Source organism: Mirounga angustirostris, unplaced genomic scaffold (assembly GCF_029215605.1).
Source record: "Mirounga angustirostris isolate CCGP_5_RB_7025 unplaced genomic scaffold, mMirAng1.0.hap1 SCAF_12, whole genome shotgun sequence".
Classification (NCBI taxonomy): Eukaryota; Metazoa; Chordata; class Mammalia; order Carnivora; family Phocidae; genus Mirounga; species Mirounga angustirostris.
This window is the reverse complement of record NW_026991720.1, coordinates 3,866,251-3,886,706: the sequence shown is the minus strand read 5'-3', so window position 1 is coordinate 3,886,706 and position 20,456 is coordinate 3,866,251. Positions and strand designations below refer to the sequence as shown.

Here is a 20,456-nt window from a genome sequence, read left to right as displayed (position 1 = left end):
TAAATAAAAATCTTTAAATTTCATTTAGGCCAGCACGGGTGGGGGCTGGCTAGCAGAACCCATGTTTGCCAGTTCATCATCTTCCTCTACTCCAAAAATTCTCCTCGCGTGCTGATGGAACTGCATCATGAAGCCTGGGGAGATGGACACTGCCCATCATCTCTGAGGCAAATAACTTCAGTGGACAGTAGGTTTCATATCGAGTGTGGTGACAGAACCATCACCGTTCCTGTCCGACATCCAGGCAACTTTCTCTCAGAGAGATTAAATGCCTGGTGAATTTAAACCAAGGGTTACATCATCAGCAGGGGGTGGATGAAGAAACGTAGGACTTTTTTTTAGCAAGAAAAGGATTCACAGGAGATAAAAGGGATCTTTTAGATACTGGAAAACATTGCCGCAAATGTTATTATCTTCACGGAATACTTTGCGAGAATATTTTGCCGAGCTGAGCTCCTGAAGGAGGAGCTCAGATCATTTCTTTCTCTGGCCGGTAACAAGCCACTCTTACCCAGAGCCTCGTCGAGCACAGGCCCAGTCAGCAGCCCCCCCCCCCCCCCCAGCTCACTGGCAGGCTGACGACGTGAGGTAGGAGGTTTTGGGTCTCGTCTTTTCCCCGGGGCCTAACGGAGCACAGCGGGAAAGCAAGGCCTGGCTCCCTGGGTCGGGAGGTTCTTGGCTTGGAGGACATTTGCCATTGTCAGGTGTTACTAAAGACCCTAACGGCCGCCACACGCAGGAGGGGTCGTCCACCCCTCGGCCCTGCCAGTGTGCGGAGACAGCTTCTGCCCTTCGTGCGACACGGCCCACGAAACTCAAGGCCCCTGCCTTTCTCAGTCCTCGTTACCGGGGCCCGCGGACAGCCAGTAAAACCCCCCGGCCAGTAGGGGATGAGCTTTGACAAAGTACTCCCCTGCCTTTAGTTGAAAGGATGCATTGAATCCCAAACCATGAGGGTCTATTTGTGACCCTCACGGGTTTTAAGCACTTTATTCTAAGGTACCCCATCAGTCGGGTGGCCCAGGATGTTTGGGGCCATCACTCCGGGCAGTCACGCGGCACAGCGCACCTGCCGATGTGTCTCGCTCTCAGTGGGTGGGGCCTGGGCCCGGGAAAGTTCACGGGACTGTGCGTTCGGCCATTTGCTCCTGAAGGCACCTGCTGGAGTGTGTCAGTCCCGGTGGGAAGACCTATGGTTTTGGGTTCTTCAGGTTGGGTTGGTTGACTTTGACCAAGCCTCGGCTTTTCCCTTGTAAAACGAGGACAGTGCAAACCTATGAGAGTTATTGTGGGTACGCAGCCATTCAAACGGTTATGTCCATGTAGCTGAATGCAGTTCACTTTCCCAAGGGCAGTACGGTGAAGCTGTTGTCACCACAGATTGATCATCAGTGCACGAGGTGACGCTACCTGAGTTCAAAGTCCGAGCAGAAGAAGGGTTTCTCTCCAGTTGTGAACAGCTTAGATGTGAAATCAAATATAAAACCAAGTGTGCATTTCTGTGACAGATGGTCAAATCCTTACCTTTTCTAAAACGTTCCATGTCCTTCACGTGACTGCTCTCGTGTGGGCATGTGGTATCTAGGCTAAAAAAGACGTGTATCCTTCGGTTAGTTATGCAAACAGATCATCAACTTCTTCAGTCTGGGACTGTCTTCTGCTTCATGTACGTTTTCTCCTTCAAAGAAGACTGAATGAAAAATGGTTGGATGGATGGATGGACGGATGGACAGATGGACCTTTACTTTCTTAAAAAAAAGCCTTTATATCTGACTTTGTTTTGCAAGAGAATAAAATGCTTGATTCTGATTGGCCCTTAGAAACCAGGGCCCCCCAGTATTCCCCTTGTTGAGGAGACAGGAAGCATTTTTGCCCTGGCCTTCCCTGCTCCCCGGAGGCCTCTCAATAAGTTTGTCCTCAAGCAATTCGTTTATGGTTGGATTTGTGAATTCTTTCAGAACGTCTCCGAGCAAGTAAGCAAGCAGTTAACATGTCCTTTCCCCAGTAAAACAAAACTGAGCACTTGTTCTTTCATAGATGTCCGAGCATTAGGCTTTCAGTGTCTAAGATCCACACATTTCTTGCCCTCTGCCACTGTTCCACCTTTGTAAACCAGTAGTTTCTGCTTGGATTAGTTCTGATCTGCCTCTCTTGACTTTTCTGTAATTATTAACCCAGCCAAATTTTTGTTTAATCGGATACCACAATTATTCAAGTCCTATCTCTTTTCCTAGAAGGAAAACTTAGAGAACAATTCTAAGAAAATGAGATAATATGAATTGAAAAAACAAATTCTAAGCTCTGACTGGCTCCGGGGCAGATAACAGCGTTCATTCTTGATCCGTCTTCATCTTCAACCCAAGTTGGTGTAGTGCATCTTCAGAGTGATGACCTCAAGTAAGGCTCCCCAAGATCCTCAGGCATCAAAACGACCTCTCTTCACTGGCCTTTGCTCTCTGTGGCAGCGAGGCGAGCCCACAGGAATTAATACATGCTCACTCAAAAACATACATTGAAAGTATTGCTTGGTTAGACTAGCAGAAACTTAATCTAGGCCACTCATTTCCCAAGCATTTCACTTACTAGTTATATTAAGACATCCAGTTATTGCATAAAATGTAACAAATTGGCAAACATTACAATTCCACATAATGGTCATGAATTAGTCACTCACAAAATGATTTATTGGAGAGGTGCATATACAAGACACCCTGCTTTGATCTTTGAGGCATATGTGTTTACCTTTCAGGAAATACCTTTCTACGTCTTCTTAATCAGAGATTAATATTAAGGAGTGAGTACTACACCCCTTATCTCTGTATTCTCATATTTAATAATGATATACTCAGTACTGCAGTGTCTTTGTCTCTTCTTTGGGGTAAGGGGAATCTAGGTTTTGGACTTACCTCAATGCTAGTTTGTTTAAAGAATGGTCATTCCTGAAAACGAAGTCAAGTTTCATCACACTCTCTTCTCTAGCTTTTCTTGCAAGCCTTCCTTTTTTCACTGTCCAACATGACTTGGAACCTGCCAGCTCACTCCTCTGAAACGTAATGATTTTTGCAAAATGAACGTCCAATGCCTTGAGCTTCGGAGAGGTGTGTATCAGAGACTGCTGCTTTTAATGAACTTAGGTTAACTGACATTTGCTCCATCTGCTCTGTGCACTGGGGTGGATGGGACAAGGCTGGGTGGGATGTAGGAGTGTTGCAGTGATGTAGGAGTGGGATGCAGTGCTTCCAGGGGAGGAACGCAGCATGGCCGAGAATGCCCGGTCCTGGGTTCTGGGACCTGGCGTGTGGGAGACACCAGTGTCTCTGATAGTCTGCTTCAGGGGCTGAGCCTGCCGGGATCATGCCTGCTGAGAAGGACCGCAATCTGCATGAGATTGAGCGTGCTGCAGATAATGGGACCAGAGAGGAGATGCTTGCGTCTGAATTGCAGGGGTCTTGTCTGGAAGCGGGAGAAAGAAAAAAAACAAGGAAACCTGTGAGTGATTGTAAGGCAAAGAGCTAGTGACCGCTCTTCTTGCAGACTCGGCAAGTTTAGACTAAGTAACAAGGAGATACAAGTAGTTTTCTCGGACAAATATAAATGTCTTCTTTCTTCCCATCTGAGATGGCATATGATGTGAAATGTCTTCACCTTCCTAGCTGAGATGACAGGAAGGTGACAATGCATTGACTTCTGGCAGAGAATGGAAAGTCTCGAGATATGCTTTGAAATCTGGGTGTGGTTGTTTCCAGATGGTCACTGGCATTTTTATAAAGTATGAATACCTTCCTGAAGGTCAGCAATCTTCAGATAATAGGAAGGGGCGATAGGCCCATGGAGGTCATGAACCTTTTTGGGGGGGGCGTGTCACATGCCTTTTGGCATTTTAGTAGTCATGTGGACACACAGTGTTGCCTACAGTGAGGCAACCGTGAGTGGCTCCCCGGGTGAAGACCTGGCTCCCTCCAGCAGTGTTTATACAACCAAACCAAACATGGGTGAGTCACTGGTGGGGCGGGGGCCAACACCACTAGAGGGGCTTTCGTAGACTCGTAAAGAAGGCAAAACTCTTCCATGTCCAATACGTGCTTCTCAGAGAAATCGCACGTTAGGCTAGAAAGCTATGATGTCAGCCCTCCAAGCAGACCTGGGTCTCTGCTTCAGTCCCTCCTCCGACCTTGTAACACATCCATCAAAACATGAGCACACTGATTCTCTATTATTTCTGATTTCTCTAAAATAAAAACCGACTGTAAAAACTTATATTACTTATATTACTTTATAAACTTTTATATTATCTCAGGGGACATAGTATCATACCCTTTCAACAGAAACAGAGTAGAAATATTAGGTAATTTACCTGTGATGGATTGTCCGCACATTGACTTGTGATGTTGGAATTTTCCACAATCTTCTTCCCTTTATATATGGTTCTGAGGTAGAGTTGGCCAAAAGTAAAGCAGAGAGAGATTTAGGAGGTGAAGTGAGGCAGTGGCTGGAGGTGGTGAGAGAGAAGGGGAGCTACCAGAAGGCTCCACTTTGCCTTTGCCCTTCCCTGACCCGTGTCCAGTTCTCTTTGTGGCTTCCAGCCCCGCCGACAAACAGTGACCCCAGGGCACCAAATGCTCGGCTCTTCTTTACAGAAAGGACCTGAGGGCCACTACTAGAGGCTGCAGTTCTCTTGTACAGACCTTTATTTCCCCATCTCTCCCCACAACTGGGGCAGGTCTAATTCCTGTAACAGATTATTACTCTATAACAGTCATGCCTTTACTCTCCAACCTGAACTCTGGCTGATGCACTCCCATGGCGCTCCAGGTTTTTAAGCTACATAAATGTTTGCTTTTTACCATATATCACTGCATTTTGTTGAATTAAGATTTCTCCTTTCTTAACTATCCTTCCTATGTTTTATGTACTCATTTTTAAAGGGGTTTCCCTAAAACATAGCCTTGAACTAAAGACTGAAGAGTTGAATGTAATGGTGGAAAGTCGCCGTGAGTAGAAAGCCCTGTGCTTTATCAGAACAACAGAAATAGCTCCTTATTAGGTAACTTTCTAAGTTGATTAGAATCCGCATGTATGAGAAATACTGATTTGATGGGAACCCATCCTGGAACGAAAAACTTGCTGTGAATTATTTGCCACGATCAGTCTAGGCACAGGTGCGTCACTTTTGTTGATTTTCACAGAGCCAACCTTTGCCTTTGTTAGTTAATTTATTGGTTTTCTATTCTCTTTTTCATTTATTTCCGCTCTATTCTTTGTTTCCTTTCTTCTGCTTTGTTAGTTAATTTATTGGTTTTCTATTCTCTTTTTCATTTATTTCTGCTCTGTTCTTTGTCTCCTTTCTTCTGCTCACTTTGGGTTAAGTTTGCGGTTCTTTTGCTAGCTTCTTAAGGTGGAATGTTAGGGTATTGATTTGAGATCTTTTTTTCTTAAAATAAGTGTTTACAGCTAAGAACCACTTTTGCTGTATCACCTAAGTTTTGGTATATTGTGTTTTCATTTTCATTCAGCTCAAAGGATTTTTTTCAATTTATGTGGTTTCTTCTTTAATCCATTTGTTATTTATTAGTGTGTTGTTTAGTTTCCATATATTGGTGTAAATTTTCAGTTTTCTGTGTGCTACTGATTTTTAGATTCATTCCATTGTGATCAAAATGACTTTTGTATGATTTTAATCTTTAAAATTTATTAAGAATTGGGTGGAGGGCTCATGGAATTTTGTGATAACGCATAATAGACTTGGGTTCGCACATGGACATCCAGCCGAACATGTCAGTGGTGTGTCAGCTCAACAGCAGCACGAAAAACCAAATTCTTCTTTTTCTATCTGCAGATGTCAAATGAAATATGAACATATATTATCTGGGCTGCTTGCTATTTAAAATGACCCATCATCCCAGGGACCATTCAACTGACGGCATTTCTCACAATTCTAGTAATTACTGAAAATCACCACTTGTGATCATTCTTTTTGACTGAGATATCATTTTATCTGATTTCCCATTTAATGCACCTTGAAAATCTGCACATACAGCTAAGGAAGGACACAGCTTCAGAAACTACTGGGCTCGCTTCTCTCAGGTGTCTGTGTATGTTGGCTTGAAGTAATTACCTTCTGGGAGCCCAAAGGTATAAAATCATGATTAGAAGTGATGATTCCCATCACAGAACACTTCACCACCTCGCCCCTGAAGTGCTGAGAGTGGCTCGTACATTCTCATGTTTGCATCCTGATCACAGGTGGGGTGGCACGGAGGAGTGGGTGTGACAGGGCAGCCTAAGGTATCCCCTGTCCTTAGGATCCAGAGCCATTAAAGTGCAAATTGGAATGGAAACTCAAGGAAAGTAAGTCAAGAGGTGACCAATGCATAGACAGTGTGATCTTGAAATAATTCTCTTAACATATATGCCTTCCCATCTATTATATAAAATAAATGTAGGTTATTGGAAAGAGATGTAGATTATCTACCCCTCACTGGTGGAATGACTCTGGGCATGTTTCTAGACTCTGTGAGCCTCTGTGTCTTCAAGTGTACAACGGGAGTGATGATAAGACTTCAGCAATTTGCCGTAATCATTAGCAACAATACTTCAAAGTACAGTTAGAGTGCCTGGTATGTATAATGAGCCTTTAGTACAGAGTTATATTTTTATCACTGTTGAAAGTTTTTCTTTTAGGTTATGAGACTGACTCATGGCCTTTAGGTTCTGATCATCAGACCCTCCTCCCTCTAACCATCAGACCCTCCTCTCTCTGACCATCAGACCCTCCTCTCTCTGACCATCAGACCCTCCTCCCTCTGACCATCAGACCCTCCTCTCTCTGACCATCAGGTCCTCCTCCCTCTGACCATCAGAACTTCCTTCCTGTGACCATCAGACTCTCCTCTCTCTGACCATCAGACCCTCCTCTCTCTGACCATCAGACCCTCCTTCCTGTGACCATCAGACTCTCCTCTCTCTGACCATCAGACCCTTCCCTGACCATCAGACCCTCATCCCTCTGACCATCAGACCCTCTTCTCTCTGACCATCAGGTCCTCCTCCCTCTGACCATCAGACCCTCCTTCCTGTGACCATCAGACTCTCCTCTCTCTGACCATCAGACCCTTCCCTGACCATCAGACCCTCATCCCTCTGACCATCAGACCTTCCTCTCTCTGACCATCAGCCATTGAGTGGGTCTTAAGCAAGCAGCCAGGGGCAGTCAAGGACAGATCCTTGGGTGCTGTTTTTCTGTCCAAACCATCTGTGCCTGAAGCCTGAACCGACGACACACACCAGGGTTATTTATTACAAGGAACAAAGGTGTTTCAAGGGGAGCAAACTACAACAGAATATAAACTATAATGGAATAACAAACATATAAAGAATATGAACCCCAAGCGACTGAATTGCCTTCACTGATCCCCAAAACCTTCTGTGTTTGACTCATGTCAAGTGCTTACATTGGTGAATAACTGCCTGTCTCCTGTACTTCTGCTCTCCCTGGGCAGGAAAGACTTCTTCCTTCCAAGTGAAGTCCAGGGCTTGCCTAGAAGCAGTCCTGTGAACTTGTCATCGTCAGTCTAAATTCAGTGGGAGCTCAATCTTTTATTATTTTATTTATTTATTTGAGAGAGAGAGAGAAGAGGGAGAAAAATTAATATGGGACTCAATCCCACGACTCTGAGATCATGACCTAAGCAGAAACTAAGAGCCAGACGCTTAACCGACTGCGCCACCCAGCCGCCGCTGTGGAAGCTCAATCTTACAACTCGTCCTTAATCATTTGATCAACACTTACATGGAAGCATTTGGTCTTAAAATTGTCAGGGATATAGCGCATTTTTGTTTCCAGCAAGAATGAGTGACATTTTACAAACTAGGCAGTATGATCAGTGTCTTTATTTTCTGAGAGTTTTCTTCTCCCCCACTAACTCTGTTCTTCCTTTATGGCCCATGGCACTGGTGAGCGCTGGATGCACTGGGGCTACGTTGATGCAACATGAGGAAGTGCGCATTCCCTGAGCAAACACTGCCGAACCCATGCTGTGTGCTGATCGCTGAGCGAGCTACCAGGGACCCAGGAGGCAGACGTGGCGCCTGGCCTCATGGGGCTCACCCTCTCCCTCCTTTGCTTGCTTACTTGTTGCTTGTCTCTTTGACTCTTTTCCGGTTTTGGTATCCATATAGGACACATACACAGCGTTGCGATGGGGAGTGATGAGCTGGGAGAGGGAGTTAGGGAAGTCTCCTTGTGGGCCGATGCTTCAGTAAGGTTTAAAGGATGAGAAGGAGCTGGTCTCCTGATGAGCTGCAAACAGGAGAAGAGGAGGAGAGTGAGAATGAGGGGGATTGCATGTTGGAGAGGCATCTCCGAAGGGCCTGGGAGGGAAGGTGCGTGGCTCATTGTGGGACACGTGAGGCCGGGATGGATGCAGGAGAAGGGGTGACAGCAAACAGCGACATAGCAAAACCAGGATAAGGAGTTAGCACTTTATTCTTAATGCCGTGACAAGCCACTAAAGTATTTTATGCTGGTGGTGGCAGTGCAGATAGGAAGGAGAAATGGTTGCATAGTATTCAAAAGAAAATACATATAGAATTTGCTGAGGGATTTGATTTGCAGGCAGGGTGGGAGATTAGAGAATTCATGATGGTACCTGTGCTCTTTGCAGTCTGAGCAGTCAATTTAATATTGATACCACCATCTGTAGTTGAGAAGGCTGAGGGAAGGGCAGGTTCCCAGGGGGGGAGTGCCCTCCCTGCAGAGCTGGGGTACCCGGGAGAGGTCCAGGTAGCAACGTCCATGCTATGCATATGATAGCAGCGAGAGAAGAGGTCCAGGCTGAAGGAAGATGTGGGAGTAGTTGGCATGCAGGCAATATTTGAAGGCAAGTAATGACTGATCACACCTAGGAAGGAAAGGCTGATAAAAAGAAGGCCCTTATGGTTCCCCCATAGGAGACTTTGGAGGTGTCTCTGCTGGGGTTGGAGGACAGACAGAGGCCAAGGTGAGGACAGAAATGTGCCCATTGGTTATGGGCTTTGGAGGCCCCAAAGCATGGAGGGCTTTGGAGACATTGAGAGGAAGAGTTTCCTGCCAGTTCACTAGGAGTAGTGGGACTCAAAGCCGGATTAGCATTCACTGAAGGGTGAATGGGGGGTGAGGAAGTAGGGATAATATTGCGAAGACTCTAAGAGACAGTGTTGTGGAGAGAAGCCAGGCATGAGGCGGAGCCTTAACACGACCAGCTGGAGACACAAATCGAACTTTCTGAAGTCCTTTCAAAATTCTACTTGCTTCTTCTAGACTGCCTACTTCTGAAAATTCTACTGTGAAGCCAAAAGTATGCCTTGAGTTGTATCTCAGCTTTCCTTCTATTAAATAAGATATGGTCATGTCAGGGAAAAACCTAATTGTAAGACATAATGAGATGATGCGTTAGATGCCCAGGACAACCGTTAAAGAGTTGTGTGCCTTTGTGTAAATGTATTAAATGCTTACGCTTACAGACCATGTGAGGAGACAGTAAACACCAGCTGGACAATCAATCCATGCAGCATGACTTCTTTCAAGGAAGTTAGCATTCATGGGGCGCCCGGGTGGCGCAGTCCGTTAAGCTTCCGACTCAACTCTTGGTCATGAGATCAAGCCCCACCACGGGGTCTGCGCACAGCGGGGAGTCTGCTTGAGATTCTTTCTCCCTCCCCCTCTGCCCCTCCCCCTACTCTCTCTCTAAAAAAAGAAAAGTTATCATTCCAACCAGTTCACACATTGGTTATTTTAGCCATGGACAAAAGTGGAGCTGCGCTATTACTCACTTTCTTTGGTGGGGTTCGGTGTGATGGCTCCTTGGATTGAGGAATGGCACCCTGGCTAGAGACAAGAGTGGAGATAAGGGGTTCACATCACAGAGGTTAAAACAGAAAATATCTTCCTTTGTTGGGGAGAGCCTAGAACTAACAGGTCACAAAGAGACCATCTTCTAGACACACAGCACAGCTGTAAATGGTCTCCCTACATAGTTCATCTTCACTTTGACCTAAGTCCTCCCTGGCTTTGTGGGGCCTGGTTAGTAGAGTCCTATTATCATGTGGTTGCCCCAGGAATTCAATGTAACTTTCTGTCTGCAAGGACCAAATTGCGATTTTTATACAGCTAGAACTCAGGCTTTCCAATTTTTAATCGTTGATTAAGTGTTCCCTGTAGTACCTCCCTGGAAAACAAAACCAAGAATGTATTAGACAAAGGGTTACTTTTAATACAGATAAATCCTCGAGAGGGGTCATTGAACTTGAAGATGAGCATTAAGTCTATCAGCCAGAGATGTGCAGCTTCTTTGAAATGCATTTTGGTTCAAGGAGAGGTAGCAAAACTATCTAGAAATTGTCATAAATGTAAACAGAATTTACATTTACTTGGTTCAGTATGCCACAGGAAAATAGAGCTCAGTAGAACTGATGTAAGGGGATACTGACCTATAAGTAAGGTGACCATATAAATTATCATCCAAACAGGGTACACTGAGAAGAGAAAGGGAAGCTATTAATATTCATGTCGAGATAACAGGCAAGAACGTGGTTGCCCCGGGGGGAAGCCAGGATGTATGTCACCTTGCAGAGATTTCTCATTTGTAGGAGCATTTTGGTTGTGGTCTTCCCTGACAGGAAAGAGGAGGGACCAGGAGACTGCTCTCTTGGTAGATCAGTTAATCGTGTCCTCACAGGTTTGTTTCCAAGGTCAACAAGAGTGTAGTTTTCAGGAGCTTGCTTTGCAATCATATACACAAATTTGAGAAGTTCTGTTGTGTTTTTGCCTCTCCTGTTGCTACATGCTCCAATCTCTGCTTGAATTTACACCTGGAGATGTGGTTGAAATGTATTTGTTGCAGAACTCTTTCAAACCTGGCTACAAAATGTGAAGATACAAAGAAAGGATTTGTATGCCAGGAAGAAAGCCCCTCGCTCCTGAGGATAGCTCCAGCTTGCCTTCTGAACACCCCGACTTTGCCACCCTCGAAGACCTCATCGTTTGCATTCTTAAAAATCTCTATTTTGATTCTCTAGTCGTACTGATTTTCTTCACTTGTAACCCCCAAGCTGCCTTAAATGTTTCCTGAAGTATTCTGCTCTTCTCATCTTTTTCCACCTCCTTGGAAGATTCCAAGCCTGGAGTCGTGAAGTTAGATTTAAACTAATTACCTTTAGTCGGTTGTAGCTCCTGTTCTTATTTTCCTTTGGGATTTCACTACTATTTTTGGTAATGCTTTCTGAAAAATTGCTGAAAAATCACAGGTAATGCTTAATTTCACAATCATATCAACTATAAGTGATATGATTTGGGCATTTGATAGGTACTGAGTTACATTGTTTAAAGCAATTAAATTAATATCTCAAAGCCAAAAACAAAAATAAAACATAACCCCAATGATTGCGGGTGGACCCTTTAAGAAAACACTTGCCAAGAGTAAAGGGATATTAAATATAACACATTTTTTCCTGTGACAGAAACACATTTATTTCAGGTACAGATATAAAATAGAATTACAATCTTTGCTGAGGAAGGTGAATCATAAAAAGGGCTTTACTCACGATGGAGGAGAAGAACCAGCACGTTGCTTTTTGAGCCGCTTGCTGGGCGTGAAGAGTGGATGCAGGTGACCCATTTGCAGCCAAGCTCTGTTTTCAGGGACTGCTGTTGGCCACTACCTCCTGCCCTTCTGATTGTGCTGGGGGGTGGGGTGGGGTGAGAGAGGAGTAGGACAGGGCAGCGTCACATAGTAAAGCTCTTCCTGAGGTCGGGAAGAAATCCTTCCTTCCATGGGCATTGTCCCCTAACGTGGGCCAACTGGGGGTCTATTTCTGTCCAAGAACAAAGGTAGATACTCCCTTTCTGAAGCTGTTCTTTGTTGGACCATCACTTCGCGAGATGCTTTCCAGCTCTGACATCTGTGCTTTCTGAGCAGCGGGCTGGGCCTCACCGGTCCTAAGGAAGGCCACCAGTTCACCTCTTTGTAAGAAGAAACTGAAGTTCTCATCCTACTGACACAAAGATAAGGGGCTCAGAGCGTGCTTCAGGGAGCAGGGGCGGGTCTAGATGGCGGAGTAAGGGCACCAGAGAGTTCCTCCTCAGAGTGACACATGGTGGTACATGGACAGGGCCAGCTGTGCACTCTGGTTTCCCACTGGCTCAGCTGGTGTTGATGCCCCATGCATGATTCTTTCCATCCCTGCCGTTTCCTTAAGTACATGAACTTTTCCTCCAGGAAGAGGCTCTGGAGCCATGTCCTGAGTGATCTGTCCCCTGTGTGTCCTGTAGACTATGGCTCTTGGACTTGACAATTAAAAGTGAGTTGGCACATCTGACTGCCGCTATTTATCCCGATATTTAGCCAAAGGCAACCTTAGCAGGGACCCACATCAGATATTTCTTGCTTGGTCTCCCTGAGCCTGGGAGGTTCAATGGCAGAATCCATCATGCAGTGTTAAGCAATTTGCCAGGTGATGATTTTCCAGGCTTTACTTGAATAACCCAAGGGGCAACATATTCCTTTCTGGACAGGAAAACAGGAGTAAATAGTGGCGGTTGAGCTTTGCTTCTTCTCTACCTCATTGAGGATATCATATCTTCATCATGAATCCTTAAGATCTGTCATCCCAATCCCCTCATCCTCCAAAACACCTGGAAGCTTCTGCCTTCCAATGTGCTGTCTTTAGAATTTTTCCAACTTGGCGAGTAGTGGTCCTCTAACCCTGAACACGTCTGAGAGAGAGATCATGGAAGCAGGAAGGGTCTTAATGCACATTTTCTCCACTCCATGCATTGGAATTGAAGTAAATGGAGGGCCATTGGGGAAGGCGACCTCCTAAGAGGGCACCTCAAGCTAGCCTGAGCCATGCTGCACCTCAGCTTGAGAGCTATTTCTGCCGTACTACTGAGCTGGTCTAGATAGTGACTCCCTTAGAACCGGGGCTGGTTAGTATCAAGATTGTAGACTGGAGTTTTGGTGGGTTTTGTTTCTTTGTTTTGATACTGAAACTGGGATGTAGAGTTCTTTTTTGAAGACAGAGCTGCCAAGCCCAAAGTGACAGGTGGCTAAATGTCAAACCTCCAGCCCTCACTCCTTCTCCTTGTACTTTGACCTGAAGACAAAGGCTATTCGGAGAAGCCACCATTTAGACTTCCATCCTAAATATAATTATAAATGTAAGTGTACATATAACTTCCCAGTACAAATGAGATAAAGCAAGAATAGACTATACAAGAGGTGGCAAAGACAGCTCTGAACAAATCACCCTGGAAAATGCCTGGAACAGATGTTTTCAGGTCTTTCTGGAACACGCTGCCTGTAGAGAAATGACTCTTTTTGTCAAGTGTAGCAAGAGTCAACATGAACATAAGCAAGGCAGCATGCTTTAATAAATAAATGAGTGAGCTAGGCATCAGTAAATAGCAGATTCAGAATCAGGATCCAGAAGTCCTAACCCCCCAGGGAAAACAATTCAACTTCCTGAGTCTTTTGTTTACGATGCAGGGGTGGGGGTTGGATCAGATACTGATTTCCATCACTTCTGCAGGTTGGTCAAAGGTGTTACGTGGGGGAAAGGATGACTGAACAAGCTTGAGGATTTCTGGATTCTGTGCAATTAAATTTACTTATTTATCCTAAGACTTAGAGCCCATTTTAATCCAGTATGAAATACAAAGCTTCCAGAAGGGAATGCGACATGCCACATAGCCCAGACTTACATGGCCATAACATCTTTTTTTCAAAGAGTGTATGTTGTGACTGATGGTACCAGACCAATGTGGGGGAAATTGAATAAATGATCTCAAAGGCCTTTCCTCTTCTGACATTCCCTGGCTATGACTGCATAGAAAATTAGAGTTTCGGGTCAGAGGTCCTCACTGCTAAATCAAGTAGAAGCTCAGTATGATTAGTAAGGCCCATTTGGAAATAGGTCATCTCCTTCAGCTGCTTCCTATCTTTTGTTCTGTAATTATAATGTGCATCAGGAAAGTTATCAAAATCCTATTTGGAGAATATTGGATTAGCAGAATGTTTGATTAAATCAATAATTGGAATGGTAAGGGACTTTTCTTGTACTAATTACAACTAGGAGAACTAATGTTGTCTGTGGGGATAGAATGTGAAGCTTTGTTCATTATGTAAATGAAGATAATATAAGGAAAAAATATTTTGAAACGGTGCCTTTTGGATTCTGGCTTAGATATGTTTAATGGAGAGATACTCAAGGAGAAAAGGATAGAAAGTCTCATGAAACTTTATAGAAATTCTAATAGAAATGAGTTCAATTCATACATTGTGTACTGTTCTGAAAAAAATAAATGTTAGCCTGAAAATACAAAAATAAATTGGATCTTTCATTTTTATACAGATGTACTTCTTTTTTCCCAATAAATAAAACATAATATCCTTGAAGGAAAAATACGGCAAGTGAAGTGTTTTGCAAATTAGGGTCAGGCCTTCTTTACTTCTTCCTAAATTTAAGCTAGGTGGGAGAAATATTCTCATTTCCTATGCGTTGGATTCTAGGGCTTGACGTTCTACCTGGTCACAGTATTTACTGAGACAGAAATCACTGGACCCGAACGTCCACCAACCCGCATCATCAGGGAATCTTGGGTCAGAGAGCTGATTGATTTGCTGGTCTTACTGCTGGCTCATCATTGATCTGACTAAGTACTCCCCCTGGCTTGCTAAATATATTCTGTGTACATCAGGCAAGGTTTCTGGTGTCCTCAAGGGACACAAGACTGTAGTTACTGCCGGGGTCCAGTTCTCAGCTTGGCCTAACACCCTGGGGACTTGCAGCGGCTCTGTTAATGGTGTCAGCGTCCACTCCTCATCTCTGGGCCGCGGTCCCCAGCTTCCCACCTCTGTCGTATCTGTCCTCCTCTCACTTTCTCCTCCGTTCCCATGGCTACTCATTCCATTTCAGCAGTCTCGTAAGGGGCCATCCTACTCCTTTTTTTCTCAGTGCATTTCATACTCTGCAGCCAAAAAGGATGTTTCATGTCTCAGTGGATTTCCGTCGCCTTAACGACAAAGTCTACATTGTCAGTCAGCAGCAAAGAGCCGTCCGTCACGTGGCCCCATGGGCCCCATGGGCCCCATGGCCCCGGCCATCTGGCCTCATCCCTCGCCATGCCACCAATATACTACACACATAAGCCGTCTGACACAGCTCAGCACTCCCGGTAGAGACCGTGCATTCACAGGTATTTGCCCTGTGTTCAGTGGTATTCTCTTTTCCCAGGATGCCTTTCCCATACTTCTCTTCAAGCAGAAGCACTGCTCATCATTCAGGTCCCAGCTCATGTTAGCTGCTCTGTAACACTCTCCTACTCTGTGGGAAACTATTGCCTCCTCCTCTCTGCCCACATGTACTGTGTATGGCACTTGGCATTGGACGCATGCCTGTCTGCCTTTCCCCAGTCTATGAACCCTGCACAGAGACGCAGAGAAGCAGAGAGTGACAGAGAACATAATCATAGTCATAATTATCCTCATTATCACTGATATAAATATACCCAAAAAAAGGCAGCTCTGGGCTAGGACTATAGTAGGCCTTCAAAAGGGCATCTTGTTTCATCTTTAAAATATGCTCTTTTATCATACCTCACAGATTAAAAAAACAGGCTCAGGGAAATTAAATACAATGCCCAAGTTCACACAGCCAGTCAGTGGTAGATGTGGGATTGATCCCTTTCTACTTCTTCTGCTGTGCTACCCTGTCTAATCATGTGTGTCTTCCCAGAGACGAGTCAATGTACTTAGTGACTACAGAGATGCTTTTGAGTAGGACTGAAGGGCTTTCTGTCAGGGGCAGAGTCTTTTTGAGGTGGTGTAAGGATGGTCCAAGGAAACAGGAGATGGACTGCCCATTCTCCAGGGGGCTCACAAGCCAAAGACAGGAGGTAGGTGAGAAAGTTCTTTAAAAATGAACACCAGTCAAGCGCAAAGCCTAATACTGCTGGGAAAACAGAAACGTTATTCTCCTTCAACTCCTAACTTCATTGTTTTTATATGATTTGAAGTCAATCAAAACTTCGATAAAGCAAGAAAAATGCAGGTCTTCAACCGGAAAGATGACAGGGTGGGATGCTTCTCAATCAGAAGCGGCAGGCTCCCCACTGTATCTGGGACAGAATACCTTATTTTCAGTAGTGGCTTTGAATCTATGGGGCATACTTGATCGTTCACTTCCATGAGCTCGGTGACTCATTCTCCCAGCATAGACTTGGCATTATCCCAGGGAGGCAGAGAACCAGCTCAGTGGTACCCACAGAACCATGCAAGTCCCCCACAGGCTCCACTGACCTCCCATTGCCTCTGCTAATTAGGTCCACACCTCTGCTCAGCAGCCTGCTAATGTGATGAGACACACCTCATGCTGGAAGAGCTTCCAGACCTAGAGTTTATGGAAACTCGTGCCTGAAAGTTTGAAAAGCCTAATTCAGTTTCACACTGGGCAGCATTGCAATTCAGTAGTCTTTGTATTTAGAAATATTTCCTCCCTCAGTAGGCAGTTTAGTGGTGAATCTGTGAGATGTGTAGTTTCCAGATATCCCCCGTAGGAATGCCAAGGATGCAACAAAACAAGGCTAATTGTCCCTTTGCTGTTTGCTGGACAGTCTTCCTTTTGGGGCCGGGACTAGTCTTTCTAGCATAGAAACCCAGGGAGGGATCCAAATTTTAACACCAGAAGCCTCTGGAACTATGATCTTGTGCTCATTCCCTTGACCCCTTTACGGTATATTATTAAATTCATGCACAGAGAGGTGGAGTGGGGAGAACATCAGCATGTGGTGCAGAGTTGCTCAGGGAGAAGGAAGCAGATGCTGTGAGAAAATCTCCAGATTTGCGTGTTCCTGCTGGCTTCCTTCCTCATGGTTTGATTCCATTCAATTCCAAGTCACATCCCGGCCCCTCTGTGCTGACAAAGGCACATGGTCACATAGGCACAGAACCCCCGTGGTGGGTGAATCTGGTGCCATTCCTCTTCCTCAACTAGTCTTGGATGGTCTGGCCCCTGCTGGTATCTCCAGCCTCCACTTCCCGTGAGCGCACACCTCCTGGGTGGGCATCCATTTCCTGTGAGCGCACACTTCCTCTGTGGCCACTTCCCGTGTACATACACTTCCTGTGGATGGCTGCTATGTGCACTTCCTTTGTTCACACTTGCAGTAAACTGCACACTTGCTGTGTGTACTTTTTGTGGTGCACACTTCCTGTGTGCAGTCTGTTAACCTTAAAAAATAAAACCACCAGTTATTTTACCAGCAAAAATGGGTTCATTTGGGAATAGCAGAGAATTACAGTCTCACACAAGCAAGTTAAGGCAAAACCATAGGCAAATCAGGAGAATAAAGGACAGGAGGCTCTTTTACAGAGGAAAGAAAGGAGTTGGGAAGGCTGTTGTAGACTAAAAGTCCACTGGAGTCAACTAGAGTTCCAAGTATAGTGGCTTTTTATTGGCTGAGCTGTGACTGTCCCTCACTGGCTGGGCTGTAGTTAGTCTCTCATTGGCTGAGCTGTGACTGTCCCTCATTGGCTGGGCTGTAGTCAGTCTCTCATTGGCTGAGCTGTGACTGTCCCTCATTGGCTGGGCTGTAGTCACAGTCCCTCATTGGCTGAGCTGTGACTGTCCCTCATTGACTAGGCTATAGTTACAGTTCCTCATTGGCTGAGCTGTGACTGTCCCTCACTGGCTGGGCTGTAGTCACAGTCCCTCATTGACTGAGCTGTGACTGTCCCTCATTGGCTGGGCTGTAGTCACAGTCCCTCATTGAGCTGTGACTGTCCCTCACTGACTAGGCTGTAGTTACAGTCCCTCATTGGCTGAGCTGTGACTGTCCCTCATTGACTAGGCTGTAGTTACAGTTCCTCATTGGCTGAGCTGTGACTATCCCTCTTTGGCTGGGCTGTAGTCAGTCTCTCATTGGCGGAGCTGTGACTGTCCCTTATTGGCTGGGCTGTAGTCACAGTCCCTCATTGGCGGAGCTGTGACTGTCCCTCATTGGCTGGGCTGTAGTCACAGTCCCTCATTGGCTGAGCTGTGACTGTCCCTCATTGACTAGGCTGTAGTTACAGTTCCTCATTGACTGAGCTGTGACTGTCCCTCATTGACTAGGCTGTAGTCACAGTTCCTCATTGGCTGAGCTGTGACTGTCCCTCATTGGCTGGGCTGTAGTCACAGTCCCTCATTGGCTGAGCTGTGACTGTCCCTCACTGACTAGGCTGTAGTTACAGTTCCTCATTGGCTGAGCTGTGACTATCCCTCTTTGGCTGGGCTGTAGTCAGTCTCTCATTGGCGGAGCTGTGACTGTCCCTTATTGGCTGGGCTGTAGTCACAGTCCCTCATTGGCGGAGCTGTGACTGTCCCTCATTGGCTGGGCTGTAGTCACAGTCCCTCATTGGCTGAGCTGTGACTGTCCCTCATTGACTAGGCTGTAGTTACAGTTCCTCATTGACTGAGCTGTGACTGTCCCTCATTGACTAGGCTGTAGTCACAGTTCCTCATTGGCTGAGCTGTGACTGTCCCTCATTGGCTGGGCTGTAGTCACAGTCCCTCATTGGTTGAGCTGTGACTGTCCCTCACTGACTAGGCTGTAGTTACAGTTCCTCATTGGCTGAGCTGTGACTGTCCCTCATTGGCTGGGCTGTAGTCACAGAACCTCATTGGCTGAGCGGTGACTGTCCCTCCTTGGCTGGGCTGTAGTCACAGTCCCTCATTGGCTGAGCGGTGACTGTCCCTCCTTGGCTGGGCTATGGTCACAGAACCTCATTGGCTGGGCCAGGGGAGGAGGAACTTTCCTTCCTCTTGCTGGGATAATAAAATACTAACCCTACAAGGTGCCTGTTTTCCTGTTGGGTCAGCAGTTGACAAGGAGTGCTGGGCAGGAGAGCTCCCCTTGCGGCCTCCTGACTCCCTTCTAAAGGAGATTTTCTTTTATTAATTTTCACAACTCTTACCTGCATGCTCACTCCAGTGACACTGGTCCTTTTGTTCCTGGGACATACTGGATTCCTTACCCCTGGGAGCCTTTGACCATGCTGCTTTCTCAGACCTTTACCCATCTTATTCTCTGAATACCAATTCATCCTTCAGATCTCCTTAAATATTGTTGGTCTCCTTGTGGTGTGCTTTCATTAAGACCTGTGTGTTTTCCTTTGTGGTACTTACTGAGAAGGATCGTTAATTTATGACGGTTCCATCTCCCCCAACTAAATGACAGGTTCTAGGAGGGCAGAACCAAGTCAACATTATTCTTTGTCAACCATTCTGGTACTCATCCAATGTTTCTTAACTGAGTGGATATATTACAGCTGGGGTTTCTCTCCTTAGGAGACATCATTAAATTTAAATGTGGGCTTGGGGTATTTTTAGGATGCATTTTTTACAAGTGAAATTTGTGTAAACGTGTACAATGTATCGATTTCTCTGAAAGCTGACTTACTTCTGAGCATATTACAGAAACTTTACTCCAGCTTTTGGAGAAGAGGTTTCATTTAATTTCCTTTAGCACTGGTAGCAGTGTTTTGTATCCCTTTGTCGATACTTTTCCAGACGCACATCACTTGTAAAACTGCTAAAATCCTTTCGAAATGCTCTCACAAGCCCTTAAACACATTGCTTCTCCCTTATTACTCCGACACTTCAGACCTTGAGGACTGCTTTTGGAAATCTTGGTTCATAATTCCTCAAAAACAGTTTTCTTGAGAAAGGTAAAGATCAGTAAAATGTTACTACTAGAACCTTAGGAACTAGTGAAAGAAGATCCAAGTCAGACAGGTAATTTAGGCAGAGATCCAGAAGACATTAATCTACTACTATATGCCTAATAATAGAAGATTTACAAAAATGGTTCAAACATAATATTATTCCAACTGGTGAGTGTGGCCCCTAAAAATCCACTCCCTAAAAATTAGAGCTCAGTCCAATCGCAGAGCTGTGTGCCCAGTGAAAATGCAATTTCCCTGTGGACAGAGGTGTTAGAACTGCCCTATCTTATCACAGTGCAAACCCACTCCACACACTGAAGGAACCTGGGAGAGAACCCTTGGGGGACGTGTCTTTGAACCCCAAGTGCCTCCTTATACCTTTCTGATAGTGCCTTACAGCCCTCTAAGTTGTCCGTTAGGGTAGAGAAATGCCCAGAAAACTTGTTTCCGCTCCCTTGAGGATTGCATCTCCTGCCATCTTCGTGGTGAACCGCTGAACTCCGCTGCATCCACCTCTGGCTCGTCCAGTATGGGGGCTACCTCTTCGCATCCCCCAAATAACCCTTCCTTGAGTGAAGTCCCTGCTGGAAATCAGCCCTCTTCCCAGTCATCAGCCATCTCTTTCCACAGCCCACTCATTCCTTCCTCTTTAAAATGCATTTGGACCATTTGAGGCTCCTGATCTAGAGTTGTCACACAAAAGCAGAGTCCTAGAAG

At 45.5% G+C, this 20,456-nt stretch overlaps 1 protein-coding gene across 1 annotated transcript in view; it reads left to right on the top strand.

Moving 5' to 3' along the window:
• The window catches only part of DPP6 (dipeptidyl peptidase like 6), a 689,297-nt gene that overhangs the window by 56,520 nt on the left and 612,321 nt on the right, over window positions 1-20,456 (top strand). The gene's annotated exons all lie outside the window — the stretch shown is intronic.